This window comes from Anser brachyrhynchus (genome assembly GCF_964034855.1).
Source record: "Anser brachyrhynchus genome assembly, chromosome: 10".
Lineage (NCBI taxonomy): Eukaryota > Metazoa > Chordata > Aves > Anseriformes > Anatidae > Anser > Anser brachyrhynchus.
This window is the reverse complement of record NC_137705.1, coordinates 15504837-15521915: the sequence shown is the minus strand read 5'-3', so window position 1 is coordinate 15521915 and position 17079 is coordinate 15504837. Positions and strand designations below refer to the sequence as shown.

The window sequence follows — 17079 nt, the reverse complement described above, 5'->3', positions numbered from 1 at the left end:
GCCATTGTCTAGAAACTTAGGATAACACCCCAAACCGAAGGCCTTCAAAGCCTTAAATAAGAGTTAAACCCTCTTAGTTTCTGCACATTAAGACTTACAGAATATTAACCTGTATCTTCTGAATGCAAGTCAGACGCTTTAATTAAGCTAAAGCCTCCCTAGACAGATGGGCTTCGATCCCACAAAACTCTAGTTAACAGCTAAATGCCTAAACCAATTGGCTTCTGCCTACAAAGACCCTGACGCACCCTAGTGCGCATCGATGAGCTTGCAACTCAACATGAATTTCACTACAGAGCCGATAAGAAGAGGAATTAAACCTCTGTAAAAAGGACTACAGCCTAACGCTTCAACACTCAGCCATCTTACCCGTCACCTTCATCAACCGATGACTATTTTCCACTAACCATAAGGATATTGGCACCCTGTACCTCATCTTCGGGGCATGAGCAGGAATAGTCGGCACCGCACTCAGCCTATTAATCCGCGCAGAACTAGGACAACCAGGAACTCTCCTAGGCGACGACCAAATTTAAAATGTAATCGTTACCGCTCACGCCTTTGTAATAAGCTTCTTTATAGTCATACCCATCATGATCGGAGGATTCGGCAACTGATTAGTCCCCCTCATAGTCGGTGCCCCCGACATAGCATTCCCGCGAATAAACAACATAAGCTTTTGACTCCTCCCCCCATCATTCCTCCTCCTACTAGCCTCATCCACTGTAGAAGCTGGCGCCGGCACAGGCTGAACTGTCTACCCTCCCCTAGCAGGTAACCTTGCCCACGCCGGAGCTTCAGTAGACCTGGCTATCTTCTCACTCCACTTAGCCGGTATCTCCTCCATCCTTGGGGCCATCAACTTTATCACCACAGCCATCAACATAAAACCCCCCGCACTCTCACAATACCAAACCCCACTATTTGTCTGATCCGTACTAATTACCGCCATCCTACTCCTTCTATCACTCCCCGTACTCGCCGCCGGTATTACAATATTACTAACTGATCGAAACCTAAACACCACATTCTTCGACCCCGCTGGAGGAGGAGACCCAATCCTGTACCAACACCTATTCTGATTCTTCGGACACCCAGAAGTCTATATTCTGATCCTACCGGGGTTTGGAATCATCTCACACGTAGTCACGTACTACTCAGGCAAAAAGGAGCCCTTCGGCTACATGGGAATAGTCTGAGCCATACTATCCATCGGCTTCCTAGGATTCATCGTCTGAGCTCACCACATGTTTACAGTAGGAATAGACGTTGATACCCGAGCCTACTTTACATCAGCCACTATAATCATTGCCATCCCTACCGGAATCAAAGTATTTAGCTGACTAGCCACCCTGCACGGAGGAACAATCAAATGAGACCCCCCCAATACTATGAGCTCTAGGATTTATCTTCCTATTTACCATCGGAGGATTAACAGGAATCGTTCTTGCAAACTCTTCCCTAGACATCGCCCTGCACGACACGTACTACGTAGTTGCCCACTTCCACTACGTCCTATCCATAGGCGCCGTCTTTGCCATTCTAGCAGGATTTACTCACTGATTCCCACTACTCACTGGGTTTACCCTACACCAAACATGAGCAAAAGCCCACTTCGGGGTAATATTTACAGGAGTAAACCTAACGTTCTTCCCCCAGCACTTCCTAGGCCTAGCAGGAATACCCCGACGATACTCGGACTATCCCGACGCCTACACACTATGAAACACCATTTCCTCCATCGGCTCCCTAATCTCAATAGTAGCCGTAATCATACTAATATTCATCATCTGAGAAGCCTTTTCGGCCAAACGAAAAGTCCTACAACCAGAACTAACTACCACAAACGTTGAATGAATCCACGGCTGCCCTCCCCCATACCATACTTTCGAGGAACCGGCCTTCGTCCAAGTACAAGAAAGGAAGGAATCGAACCCTCACATGCTGGTTTCAAGCCAACTGCATTAACCGCTCATGCTTCTTTCTTATGAGACGTTAGTAAACCAATTACATAGCCTTGTCAAGACTAAATCACAGGTAAAAATCCTGTACATCTCATGTGGCCAACCACTCCCAACTAGGATTCCAAGACGCCTCATCACCCATCATAGAAGAACTCGTTGAATTCCACGACCACGCCCTAATCGTTGCCCTAGCTATCTGCAGCCTAGTTCTCTACCTTTTAGCCCACATACTAACAGAAAAACTCTCGTCCAATGCTGTAGACGCCCAAGAAGTAGAGCTGATCTGGACAATCCTACCTGCTCTCGTCCTGGTACTCCTCGCCCTCCCATCCCTACAAATCCTCTACATAATGGACAAAATCGATGAACCAGACCTCACCCTAAAAGCCATCGGCCACCAATGATACTGAAGCTACGAATACACAGACTTCAAAGACCTATCATTCGACTCCTACATAGTGCCCACCCCAGACTTACCCAACGGCCACTTCCGACTGCTAGAAGTTGACCACCGCGTAGTTATCCCAATAGAATCCCCCATCCGCGTGATCATTACTGCAGGAGACGTACTCCACTCCTGAGCAGTCCCAACGCTCGGAGTTAAAACAGACGCAATCCCAGGCCGACTAAACCAAACTTCATTCATTACCACCCGGCCTGGGATTTTTTACGGACAATGCTCAGAAATTTGCGGGGCTAATCACAGCTACATACCCATTGTAGTAGAATCAACCCCACTCCCACATTTCGAGGCCTGATCGTCCCTTCTATCATCATCCTAATCATTAAGAAGCTATGCAACAGCACTAGCCTTTTAAGCTAGCCAAAGAGGGACTTCCCCCTCCTTAATGATATGCCACAGCTTAACCCCGCACCATGATTTTCAATCATAATTATAACCTGATTAACCCTAGCACTCCTCATCCAACCAAAACTACTAGCCTTCACCACAACCAACCCCCCATCAAATAAGACCTCCCTCACTACCAAACCCACACCATGATCCTGACCATGAACCTAAGCTTCTTTGACCAATTTTCCAGCCCCAGTCTATTCGGCATCCCCTTAATCCTACTATCCCTACTCTTCCCAGCCCTACTATTCCCGTCCCCAAACAACCGATGAATCAACAACCGCCTTTCTACTATCCAAACATGACTCCTTCACCTAATCACAAAACAACTAATAGTCCCACTCAACAAAAATGGCCACAAATGAGCCATAATATTTACATCCCTAATAATCATACTTCTTACAATCAACCTTCTAGGCCTCCTTCCATATACATTCACCCCAACCACCCAACTATCTATGAACATAGCCCTAGCCTTCCCACTATGGCTCGCCACACTACTAACAGGCCTACGAAACCAACCATCAGCCTCTTTAGCCCACCTATTACCCGAAGGTACCCCTACACCCCTAATCCCCGCACTAATCCTGATCGAAACAACCAGCCTACTAATCCGCCCCCTAGCCCTCGGAGTCCGCCTTACAGCCAACCTTACAGCAGGACACTTACTCATCCAACTCATCTCTACAGCCTCCATTGCATTAATACCCACCCTTCCTGCAGTATCCATCCTAACAATAATCATCCTACTACTCCTAACCATCCTAGAAGTAGCAGTAGCCATAATCCAGGCCTACGTCTTCGTGCTCCTTCTAAGCCTATACTTACAAGAAAACATCTAATGGCACACCAAGCACACTCATACCACATAGTTGACCCAAGCCCTTGACCAATCTTCGGGGCAGCCGCCGCCCTACTCACAACCTCAGGATTAATCATGTGATTCCACTACAACTCATCCATACTACTAACCCTAGGCCTCATCTCAATACTCCTAGTAATACTCCAATGATGACGAGACATTGTACGAGAAAGCACCTTCCAAGGCCATCACACTCCCACAGTCCAAAAAGGCCTACGATACGGCATAATCCTTTTCATCACATCCGAAGCATTCTTCTTCTTAGGGTTCTTCTGAGCGTTCTTCCACTCGAGCCTGGCCCCAACCCCAGAACTAGGAGGCCAATGACCCCCAACAGGAATTAAACCACTCAACCCGATAGAAGTCCCCCTACTAAACACAGCCATCCTACTAGCCTCAGGCGTTACCGTAACGTGAGCCCATCACAGCATCACAGAAGGAAACCGAAAACACGCCATCCACGCCCTAACCCTAACGATCCTCCTGGGATTCTACTTCACAGCCCTACAAGCAATAGAATACCACGAAGCCCCATTCTCAATCGCCGATAGCGTCTACGGATCTACCTTCTTCGTTGCCACTGGATTCCACGGACTCCACGTAATCATCGGATCCTCCTTCCTGACCGTCTGCCTCTTCCGACTGATCAAGTTCCACTTTACATCAGACCACCACTTCGGATTCGAGGCAGCAGCCTGATACTGACACTTCGTAGACGTCATCTGACTATTCCTCTACATAACCATCTACTGATGAGGATCTTGCTCTTCTAGTATATTAATTACAATTGACTTCCAATCTCTAGAATCTGGTATAAACCCAGAGGAGAGCAATGAACGCACTCATGTTCATATTCGCCCTATCATCAATCCTAAGCGCCGCCCTAACCGCATTAAACTTCTGACTCGCCCAAATAAACCCCGACTCAGAGAAACTCTCACCGTACGAATGTGGATTCGACCCACTTGGATCTGCTCGATTACCATTCTCAGTCCGATTCTTCCTCAGTAGCCATCCTGTTCGTCCTATTTGACCTAGAAATCGCCCTCCTACTCCCCCTGCCATGAGCCGTCCAACTCCAATCCCCCCTAATGACCCTCACCTGAACTGTAGTGATCCTCCTTCTCCTAACACTCGGACTGGCCTACGAGTGAATTCAAGGGGGCCTAGAATGAGCAGAATAACAGAAAGTTAGTCTAACCAAAAAGATAGCTGGTTTCGACCCAGCAGATTACAGCCAACCCTGTAACTTTCTTATGTCGCCCCTACATTTAAGCTTCTACTCAGCCTTCATTTTCAGCGGACTAGGACTAGCCTTCCACCGAACCCACCTAGTATCCGCCCTACTATGCCTTGAAAGCATAATATTATCGATATTCGTAGGCCTATCAATATGATCCATCGAAAACCAAGTCTCCTCATTCACCATGGTACCAATTCTCATGCTAACCTTCTCAGCGTGTGAGGCGGGCACAGGCCTGGCCATCCTAGTAGCCTCCACCCGCACACATGGCTCCGACCATCTACACAACCTAAACCTCCTGCAATGCTAAAAATCATCCTACCCACAATCATACTTCTTCCAACAGCCCTGCTGTCTCCACCAAAATTTCTATGGACTAACACCACCTTATACAGCCTCCTAATCGCTGCCCTAAGCCTACAGTGATTAATCCCAACCTACTACCCCTACAAATTTTTATCCAACTGAACAGGAATTGACCAAATCTCATCCCCCCTCCTAGTACTATCCTGCTGACTACTCCCACTCATAATCATAGCAAGCCAAAACCACCTGCAACAAGAACCCCTACAACGCAAACGAATCTTTATCTCAACCTTAGTCGCAGTCCAGCCATTCATCCTACTAGCCTTTTCCACCACAGAACTAGCACTATTTTACATCTCATTTGAAGCAACCCTCATTCCCACCCTAATCTTAATCACCCGATGGGGGAACCAACCAGAACGCCTAAGCGCTGGCATCTACCTGCTATTCTACACGCCAGTAAGCTCTCTACCCCTGCTAATCACAATCATACACCTATACGTGAAAATTGGCACCCTGCACCTGCCAACCCTACAACTAACCCACCCAACCCTATCCACCTCATGGACAGGAATACTATCAGGTCTAGCACTGCTCATAGCATTCATAGTAAAAGCCCCACTATACGGCCTACACCTCTGACTGCCAAAAGCCCACGTAGAAGCACCCATCGCAGGCTCAATACTCCTCGCCGCCCTACTACTAAAGCTAGGAGGATACGGAATTATACGAGTCACTCTATTTATGGGCCCACTGTCCAACCTCCTGCACTACCCCTTCCTAACCCTGGCCCTATGAGGCGCCCTAATGACTAGCTCAATCTGCCTACGACAGACAGACCTAAAATCACTAATCGCTTATTCATCCGTTAGCCACATAGGCCTAGTTATCGCCGCAGGAATAATCCAAACCCACTGATCATTCTCAGGGGCAATGATCCTAATAATTTCCCATGGACTAACTTCCTCCATACTATTCTGCCTAGCCAACACAAACTATGAACGTACGCACAGCCGAATTCTACTACTCACACGAGGCCTACAACCTCTCCTACCACTCATAGCTACCTGATGATTGCTGGCCAATCTAACAAACATAGCCTTACCCCCAACAACAAACCTCATAGCAGAGCTAACCATTATAATCACCTTATTCAACTGATCTGCCTTCACGATCATCCTAACAGGAATCGCAACCCTACTAACCGCCTCCTACACCTTATTCATACTACTAATGACCCAACGAGGCTCATTCCCCTCCCACATCACATCTATGCAAAACTCAACCACGCGAGAACACCTGCTCATAACACTCCACATTATCCCAATATTCCTCCTAATCCTCAAACCCGAACTGATCTCCGGAATCCCCTCATGCAAGTATAGTTTAAACCAAACATTAGACTGTGATTCTAAGAATAGAAGTTCAAACCTTCTTACCTGCCGAGGGGAGGGTTTAACCAACAAGAGCTGCTAACTCTTACATCTGAGCCTAAAACCTCAGCCCCCTTACTTTTAAAGGATAACAGCAATCCACTGGTCTTAGGAACCACCCATCTTGGTGCAAATCCAAGTAAAAGTAGTGAACCCCACACTACTAATCAACTCCCTCACACTACTCACGCTGACAATCCTCCTAACCCCAATCATCCTGCCATTTCTATTTAAAAACTTTAAAAACACCCCACAAGCCACCACCCGCGCTGTTAAAACCGCATTCCTAATTAGCCTAGCCCCTACAACCGCATTCATCTACTCGGGAGTAGAATCTGTCACCTGCCACTGGGAGTGAAAATTCATTATAAACTTTAAAATCCCCCTGAGCCTAAAAATAGACCAATACTCAATAACATTTCTTCCAATCGCCCTATTTGTAACATGATCAATCCTACAATTCGCCATATGATACATGGCCTCAGAGCCATACGTAACAAAATTTTTCACCTACCTACTGACATTCCTAGTCGCCATACTCCTCCTAACAACCGCAAACAACATATTCCTCCTATTCGTAGGCTGGGAAGGAGTACGAATCATGTCCTTCCTTCTCATCGGCTGATGACAAGGCCGAGCAGATGCCAACACCGCCGCCCTACAAGCCGTAATCTACAACCGAATCGGAGACATCGGACTGATCCTGAGCATAGCATGACTAGCTTCAACATTCAACACCTGAGAGATCCAACAAGCCGTACACCCCCACCAAACCCCAATCCTCCCCCTCATAGGATTAATCCTCGCAGCCGCAGGAAAATCCGCCCAATTTGGACTCCACCCATGACTGCCCGCAGCAATAGAAGGCCCCACCCCAGTATCAGCCCTACTGCACTCCAGTACCATAGTAGTAGCCGGAATCTTCCTGCTCATCCGCATGCACCCCCTGCTAGCCACCAACCAGACAGCCCTAACTGCCTGCCTATGCCTAGGTGCTCTATCAACCCTATTCGCTGCCACATGCGCCCTAACCCAAAATGACATCAAAAAAATCATTGCTTTCTCAACATCCAGCCAACTAGGACTAATAATAGTCACTATCGGACTAAACCTCCCACAACTAGCCTTCCTACACATCTCAACCCATGCCTTCTTTAAAGCCATACTATTCCTATGCTCAGGGTCTATCATCCACAACCTAAACGGAGAACAAGATATCCGAAAGATAGGAGGCCTACAGAAAATACTCCCAGTCACTACTTCCTGCCTAACCATCGGAAACCTGGCGCTGATAGGAACCCCATTCCTAGCCGGATTCTACTCAAAAGACCTCATCATCGAAAGCTTAAACACATCATACCTAAATACTTGAGCCCTACTCCTAACCCTTATAGCCACAGCATTCACCGCAACCTACAGCATCCGCATAACCATCCTAGTCCAAGCTGGACAAACCCGAATCCCCCCAATAGTATCAATAAACGAAAACAACCCACTAATCACCGCCCCCCTAACCCGACTCGCCCTAGGCAGCATTACAGCAGGAATAATCATTACCTCTTTCATCACACCAACCAAAACCCCCCCAATAACCATACCCCTTATCACCAAAACCGCTGCCATCCTCATAACAATCCTAGGAATCATCCTAGCCCTAGAACTATCGAACATAACACACACCCTCACTCACCCCAAACCAAACCCCCTCATAAACTTCTCCTCTGCATTAGGGTACTTCAACCCCCTAGTACACCGATTCTTCTCCAAAAACCTACTAGAAAAGGGACAAAACATTGCCCTACACTTGATCGACCTCTCCTGACTCAAAAAAATAGGGCCAGAGGGCCTTGCTGAACTACAAGTAGCCGCAAGCAAAGCCGCAACCTCAATACACACAGGGCTAATTAAGGCCTACCTAGGATCCTTCGCCCTCTCCATCCTGGTAATAATCCTAATAACACACAGACTCACTAATGGCCCCTAACATCCGCAAATCCCATCCCCTACTAAAAATAATCAACAACTCCCTAATCGACCTACCCGCCCCCTCCAACATCTCTGCCTGATGAAACTTCGGCTCCCTTCTAGCCATCTGCTTAGCCACACAAATCCTAACAGGCCTGCTACTAGCCATACACTACACCGCAGACACTTCACTCGCCTTCTCCTCAGTAGCTCACACATGCCGAGACGTCCAGTACGGATGGCTCATCCGCAACCTCCACGCCAACGGTGCTTCGCTCTTCTTTATCTGCATCTACTTACACATCGGACGAGGCCTCTACTACGGCTCCTACCTATACAAAGAAACCTGAAACACAGGAGTAATCCTCCTACTCACCCTAATAGCAACTGCCTTCGTAGGGTATGTCCTACCATGAGGACAAATGTCATTCTGAGGGGCCACCGTAATCACCAACCTATTCTCAGCCATCCCGTACATTGGGCAAACTCTAGTAGAATGAGCCTGAGGAGGATTCTCAGTAGACAATCCAACCTTAACCCGATTCTTCGCCATCCACTTCCTACTGCCCTTCCTAATTGCAGGAATCACCCTAGTCCACCTAACCTTCCTACACGAATCAGGCTCAAATAACCCACTAGGAATCGTATCAGACTGCGACAAAATCCCATTCCACCCATACTTCTCCATTAAAGACAGCTTAGGGCTTACCCTAATAATCACCCCTCTAATAGCACTAGCCCTATTTTCACCGAACCTCCTGGTTCTTGGAATCCTAGTTGGGAGTGGTTGGCCACATGAGATGTACAGGATTTTTACCTGTGATTTAGTCTTGACAAGGCTATGTAATTGGTTTACTAACGTCTCATAAGAAAGAAGCATGAGCGGTTAATGCAGTTGGCTTGAAACCCATCCCCAGTGGTGCAAGTGCACTCTCTGAACTCACTGAAGTGCATTCCCAGTGGTGCCAGTGCACTCTCTGCACTCACTGCACTGTATCCCCAGTGGTGCCAGTGCAATCTCTGGACTCACTGCAGAGCATCCCCAGTGGTGCCAGTGCACTCTGTGGACTCACTGTAGTGCATCCCCAGTGGTGCCAGTGCACTCTCTGGACTCACTGCACTGCATCCCCAGTGGTGTCAGTGCAATCTCTGGACTCACTGCAGTGCATCCCCAGTGGTGGCAGTGCACTCTCTGGACTCACTGCACTGCATCCCCAGTGGTGCCAGTGCACTCTCTGGACTCACTGCAGTGCATCCCCAGTGGTGCCAGTGCACTCTCTGGACTCACTGCAGTGCATCCCCAGTGGTGCCAGTGCACTCTCTGGACTCACTGCACTGCATCCCCAGTGGTGCCAGTGCACTCTCTGGACAAACTGAAGTGCATCACCAGTGGTGCCAGTGCACTCTCTGCACTCACTGCACTGCATGTCCAGTGGTGCCAGTGCGCTCTCTGGAGTCACAGCACTGCATCCCCAGTGGTGCCAGTGCAATCTCTGGACTCACTGCACTGCATCCCCAGTGGTGCCAGTGCACTCTCTGGACTCACTGAAGTGCATCCCCATTGGTGCCATTGCACTCTCTGGACTCACTGCAGTGCATCCCCAGTGGTGCCAGTGCACTCTCTGGACTCACTGCAGTGCATCCCCAGTGGCGCCAGTGCACTCTCTGGACTCACTGCACTGCATCCCCAGTGGTGCCAGTGCACTCTCTGGACTCACTGAAGTGCATCCCCAGTTGTGCCAGTGCACTCTCTGGACTCACTGCACTGCATCCCCAGTTGTGCCAGTGCACTCTCTGGACTCACTGCACTGCATCCCCACTGCTGCCAGTGCACTCTCTGGACTCACTGCACTGCATCCCCAGTGGTGCCAGTGCACTCTCTGGACTCACTGCACTGCATCCCCAGTGGTGCCAGTGCACTCTCTCGAGTCACTGCACTACATCCCCAGTAGTGCCAGTGCACTTCACTGGACTCACTGTACTGCATCATCGGTGGTGCCAGTGCACTCTCTGGACTCACTGCACTGCATCCCCAGTGGTGCCAGTGTACTCTCTGGACTCACTGCACTGCAGGCCCAGTGGTGCCAGTGAAGTCTCTGGACTCACTGCACTGCATCCCCAGTGGTGCCAGTGCACTCTCTGCACTCACTGCACTGCATCCCCAGTGGTTCCAGTGCATTCACTGGACTCACTGTACTGCATCTCCAGTGGTGCCAGTGCACTCTCTGGACTCACTGCACTGCATCCCCAGTGGTGCCAGTGAGCTCTCTGGACTCACTGCACTGCATCCCCAGTGGTGCCAGTGCACTCTGTGGAGTCACTGAAGTGCATCCCCAGTGGTGCCAGTGCACTCTCTGGACTCAATGCACTGCATACCCAGTGGTGCCACTGCACTCTCTGGACTCACTGCACTGCATCCCCACTGCTGCCAGTGCACTCTCTGGACTCACTGCACTGCATCCCCAGTGGTGCCAGTGCACTCTCTGGACTCACTGCACTGCATCCCCAGTGGTGCCAGTGCACTCTCTCGAGTCACTGCACTACATCCCCAGTAGTGCCAGTGCACTTCACTGGACTCACTGTACTGCATCATCGGTGGTGCCAGTGCACTCTCTGGACTCACTGCACTGCATTCCCAGTGGTGCCAGTGAAGTCTCTGGACTCACTGCACTGCATCCCCAGTGGTGCCAGTGCACTCTCTGGACTCACTGCACTGCATCCCCAGTGGTTCCAGTGCATTCACTGGACTCACTGAAGTGCATCCCCAGTGGTGCCAGTGCACTCTCTGGACTCACTGCACTGCATCCCCAGTGGTGCCAGTGAGCTCTCTGGACTCACTGCACTGCATCCCCAGTGGTGCCAGTGCACTCTGTGGAGTCACTGAAGTGCATCCCCAGTGGTGCCAGTGCACTCTCTGGACTCACTGCACTGCATGTCCAGTGGTGCCAGTGCACTCTCTGGACTCACTGTACTGCATCCCCAGTGGTGCCAGTGCACTCTCTGGACTCACTGCACTGCATCCCCAGTGGTGCCAGTGAGCTCTCTGGACTCACTGCACTGCATCCCCAGTGGTGCCAGTGCACTCTGTGGTGTCACTGAAGTGCATCCCCAGTGGTGCCAGTGCACTCTCTGGACTCACTGCACTGCATGTCCAGTGGTGCCAGTGCACTCTCTGGACTCACTGTACTGCATCCCCACTGGTGCCAGTGCACTATGTGGACTCACTGTACTGCATCCCCAGTGGTGACAGTGCACTCTCTGGACTAACTGCAGTGCATCCCCAGTGGTGCCAGTGCACTCCCTGCACTCACTGCACTGCATCCCCAGTGGTGCCAGTGCACTCTCTGGACTCACTGTACTGCATCACCAGTGGTGCCAGTGCACTCTCTGGACTCACTGCAGTGCATCCCCAGTGGTGCCAGTGCACTCTCTGGACTCACTGCAGTGCATCCCCAGTGGCGCCAGTGCACTCTCTGGACTCACTGCACTGCATCCCCTATGGTGCCAGTGCACTCTCTGCACTCACTGCACTGCATTCCCAGTGGTGCCAGTGAAGTCTCTGGACTCACTGCACTGCATCCCCAGTGGTGCCAGTGCACTCTCTGGACTCACTGCACTGCATCCCCAGTGGTGCCAGTGCACTCTCTGGACTCACTGCACTGCATCCCCAGTGGTGCCAGTGCACTCTCTCGAGTCACTGCACTACATCCCCAGTAGTGCCAGTGCACTTCACTGGACTCACTGTACTGCATCATCGGTGGTGCCAGTGCACTCTCTGGACTCACTGCACTGCATCCCCAGTGGTGCCAGTGTACTCTCTGGACTCACTGCACTGCAGGCCCAGTGGTACCAGTGCACTCTCTGGACTCACTGTACTGCATCACCAGTGGTGCCAGTGCACTCTCTGGACTCACTGCACTGCATACCCAGTGGTTCCAGTGCATTCACTGGACTCACTGTACTGCATCTCCAGTGGTGCCAGGGCACTCTCTGGACTCACTGCACTGCATCCCCAGTGGTGCCAATGCACTCTCTGGACTCACTGCACTGCATCCCCAGTGGTGCCAGTGTACTCACAGGATTCACTGCACTGCATCCCCAGTGGTGCTAGTGCAGTCTCTGGACTCACTGCAGTGCATCCCCAGTGGTGCCAGTGCACTCTCTGGACTCACTGAAGTGCATTATCAGTGGTGCCAGTGCACTCTCTGGGCTCACTGAAGTGCATCCCCAGTGGTGCCAGTACACTCACTGGACTCACTGCACTGCATCCCCAGTGGTGCCAGTGCACTCTCTGGACTCACTGTAGTGCATCCCCAGTGGTGCCAGTGCACTCTCTGGACTCACTGCAGTGCATTCCCTCTGGTGCCAGTGCATTCTCTGGACTCACTGCACTGCATCCCCAGTGGTGCCATTGCACTCTCTGGACTCACTGCACTGCATCTCCAGTGGTGCCAGTGCACTCTCTGGACTCACTGCACTGCATCCCCAGTGCTGCCAGTGCACTCTCTGGACTCACTGCACTGCATCCCCTGTGGTGCAAGAGCACTCTCTGGACTCACAGCAGTGCTCACCAGTGGTGCCAGTGCACTCTCTGGACTCACTGCACTGCATCCCCAGTGGTGCTAGTGCACTGTGTGGACTCACTGTACTGCATCCCGAGTGGTGCCAGTGCAATCTCTGGACTCACTGCACTGCATCCCCAGTGGTGCCAGTGCACTCTCTGGACTCACTGCAGTGCATCCCCAGTGGTGCCAGTGCACTCTCTGGACTCATTGAAGTGCATTCTCAGTGGTGCCAGTGCACTCTCTGGACTCACTGCAGTGCATCCCCGGTGGTGCCAGTACACTCACTGGACTCACTGCACTGCATCCCCAGTGGTGCCAGTGCACTCTCTGGACTCACTAAACTGCATCACCAGTGGTGCCACTGCACTCTCTGGACTCACTGCACTGCTTCCCCAGTGGTGTCAGTGCACTCACTGGACTCACTGCAGTGCATCCCCACTGGTGCCAGTGTACTCACAGGATTCACTGCACTGCATCCCCAGTGGTGCTAGTGCAGTCTCTGGACTCACTGCAGTGCATCCCCAGTGGTGCCAGTGAGCTCTCTGGACTCACTGCACTGCATCACCAGTGGTGCCAGTGCACTCTCTGGACTCACTGCACTGCATCCCCAGTGGTTCCAGTGCATTCACTGGACTCACTGTACTGCATCTCCAGTGGTGCCAGTGCACTCTCTGGACTCACTGCACTGCATCCCCAGTGGTGCCAGTGAGCTCTCTGGACTCACTGCACTGCATCCCCAGTGGTGCCAGTGTACTCACAGGATTCACTGCACTGCATCCCCGGTGGTGCCAGTGAAGTCTTTGGACTCACTGCACTGCATCCCCAGTGGTGCCAGTGCACTCTGTGGAGTCACTGAAGTGCATCCCCAGTGGTGCCAGTGCACTCTCTGGACTCACTGCACTGCATGTCCAGTGGTGCCAGTGCACTCTCTGGACTCACTGTACTGCATCCCCACTGGTGCCAGTGCACTATGTGGACTCACTGTACTGCATCCCCAATGGTGACAGTGCACTCTCTGGACTAACTGCAGTGCATCCCCAGTGGTGCCAGTGCACTCTCTGGACTCACTGCACTGCATCCCCAGTGGTGCCAGTGCACTCTCTGGACTCACTGTACTGCATCACCAGTGGTGCCAGTGCACTCTCTGGACTCACTGCAGTGCATCCCCAGTGGTGCCAGTGCACTCTCTGGACTCACTGCAGTGCATCCCCAGTGGCGCCAGTGCACTCTCTGGACTCACTGCACTGCATCCCCTATGGTGCCAGTGCACTCTCTGCACTCACTGCACTGCATTCCCAGTGGTGCCAGTGAAGTCTCTGGACTCACTGCACTGCATCCCCAGTGGTGCCAGTGCACTCTCTGGACTCACTGCACTGCATCCCCAGTGGTGCCAGTGCACTCTCTGGACTCACTGCACTGCATCCCCAGTGGTGCCAGTGCACTCTCTGGACTCACTGCACTGCATCCCCAGTGGTGCCAGTGCACTCTCTCGAGTCACTGCACTACATCCCCAGTAGTGGCAGTGCACTTCACTGGACTCACTGTACTGCATCATCGGTGGTGCCAGTGCACTCTCTGGACTCACTGCACTGCATCCCCAGTGGTGCCAGTGTACTCTCTGGACTCACTGCACTGCAGGCCCAGTGGTACCACTGCACTCACTGGACTCACTGTACTGCATCACCAGTGGTGCCAGTGCACTCTCTGGACTCACTGCACTGCATCCCCAGTGGTTCCAGTGCATTCACTGGACTCACTGTACTGCATCTCCAGTGGTGCCAGTGCACTCTCTGGACTCCCTGCACTGCATCCCCAGTGGTGCCAGTGAGCTCTCTGGACTCACTGCACTGCATACCCAGTGGTGCCAGTGTACTCACAGGATTCACTGCACTGCATCCCCAGTGGTGCTAGTGCAGTCTCTGGACTCACTGCAGTGCATCCCCAGTGGTGCCATTGCACTCTCTGGACTCACTGAAGTGCATTCTCAGTGGTGCCAGTGCACTCTCTGGGCTCACTGAGGTGCATCCCCAGTGGTGCCAGTACACTCACTGGACTCACTGCACTGCATCCCCAGTGGTGCCAGTGCACTCTCTGGACTCACTGTAGTGCATCCCCAGTGGTGCCAGTGCACTCTCTGGACTCACTGCAGTGCATTCCCTCTGGTGCCAGTGCATTCTCTGGACTCACTGAAGTGCATCAACAGTGGTGCTAGTGCACTCTCTGGACTCACTGAGGTGCATCCCCAGTGGTGCCAGTGCACTCTCTGGACTCACTGAAGTGCATCCCCAGTGGTGCCAGTGCACTCTCTGGACTCACTGTACTGCATCCCCAGTGGTGCCAGTGCACTCTCTGGACTCACTGAAGTGCATCCCCAGTGGTGCCAGTACACTCTCTGGACTCACTGTACTGCATCACCAGTGGTGCCAGTGCACTCTCTGGACTCACTGCACTGCATCACAGGTGGTGCCAGTGCACTCTCTGGACTCACTGCAGTGCATCCCCAGTGGTGCCAGTGCACTCCCTGGACTCACTGCACTGCATCCCCAGTGGTGCCAGTGCACTCTCTGGACTCACTGCACTGCATCCCCAGTGGTGCAAGTGCACTCTCTCGAGTCACTGCACTACATCCCCAGTGGTGCCAGTGCACTCACTGGACTCACTGTACTGCATCATCTGTGGTGCCAGTGCACTCTCTGGACTCACTGCAATGCATCCCCAGTGGTGCCAGTGCACTCTCTGGACTCACTGCACTGCATCCCCAGTGGTGCCACTGCACTCTCTGGACTCACTGCACTGTATCCCCAGTGGTGCCAGTGCACTCACTGAATTCACTGCAGTGCATCCCCAGTGGTGCCAGTGCACTCTCTGGACTCACTGCACTGCATCCCCAGTGGTGCCAGTGCACTCTGTGGACTCACTGTACTGCATCCCCAGTGGTGACAGTGCACTCTCTGGACTCACTGCAGTGCATCCCCAGTGGTGCCAGTGCACTCTCTGGACTCACTGCACTGCATCCCCAGTGGTGCCAGTGCAGTCTCTGGAGTAACTGCAGTGCATCCCCACTGGTGCCAAAGCACTCCCTGGACTCCCGGCACCGCATCCCCAGTGGTGCCAGTGCACTCTCTGGACTCACTGCACTGCATCCCCAGTGGTGCCAGTGCACTCTCTGGAGTCACAGCACTGCATCCCCAGTGGTGCCAGTGCACTCTCTGGACTCACTGAAATGCATCCCCAGTGGTGCCAATGCACTCTCTGGACTCACTGAAGTGCATTCTCAGTGGTGCCAGTGCACTCTCTGGACTCACTGCAGTGCATCCCCAGTGGTGCCAGTACACTCACTGGACTCACTGCACTGCATCCCCAGTGGTGCCAGTGCACTCTCTGGACTCACTAAACTGCATCACCAGTGGTGCCTCTGCACTCTCTGGACTCACTGCACTGCTTCCCCAGTGGTGCCAGTGCACTCACTGGACTCACTGCAGTGCATCCCCAGTGGTGCCAGTGCACTCTCTGGACTCACTGCAGTGCATCCCCAGTGGTGCCAGTGCACTCTCTGGACTCACTGCACTGCATCCCCAGTGGTGCCTGTGCGCTCTCTGGACTCACTGCACTGCATCCCCAGTGGTGCCAGTGCACTCTCTGGACTCACTGCACTGCATCCCCAGTGGTGCCAGTGCACTCTCTGGACTCACTGAAGTGCATTCTCAGTGGTGCCAGTGCACTCTCTGGACTCACTGCACTGCATCCCCAGTGGTGCCAGTGCACTCTCTGGACTCACTGAACTGCATGCCCAGTGGTGCCAGTGCACTCTCTGGACACACTGCACTGCATCCCCAGTGGTGCCAGTGCACTCTCTGGACTCACTGCACTGCATCCCCAGTGCTGCCA

At 52.2% G+C, this 17079-nt stretch overlaps 1 long non-coding RNA gene across 3 annotated transcripts in view; it reads right to left on the bottom strand.

The window, feature by feature from the left end:
• LOC308200387 overlaps positions 1-17079 on the bottom strand; it is a 620245-nt gene that overhangs the window by 138166 nt on the left and 465000 nt on the right. Inside the window, exon 3 of one of the 3 annotated variants that reach the window (XR_013955589.1) lies at positions 3385-9381. The exons of 1 other annotated variant lie outside the window; for it this stretch is intronic. This is a non-coding gene — a long non-coding RNA (uncharacterized lncRNA). The remainder of the gene's footprint in view (positions 1-3384; positions 9382-17079) is intronic. One more of the 3 variants, XR_013955590.1, reaches the window with a different exon arrangement.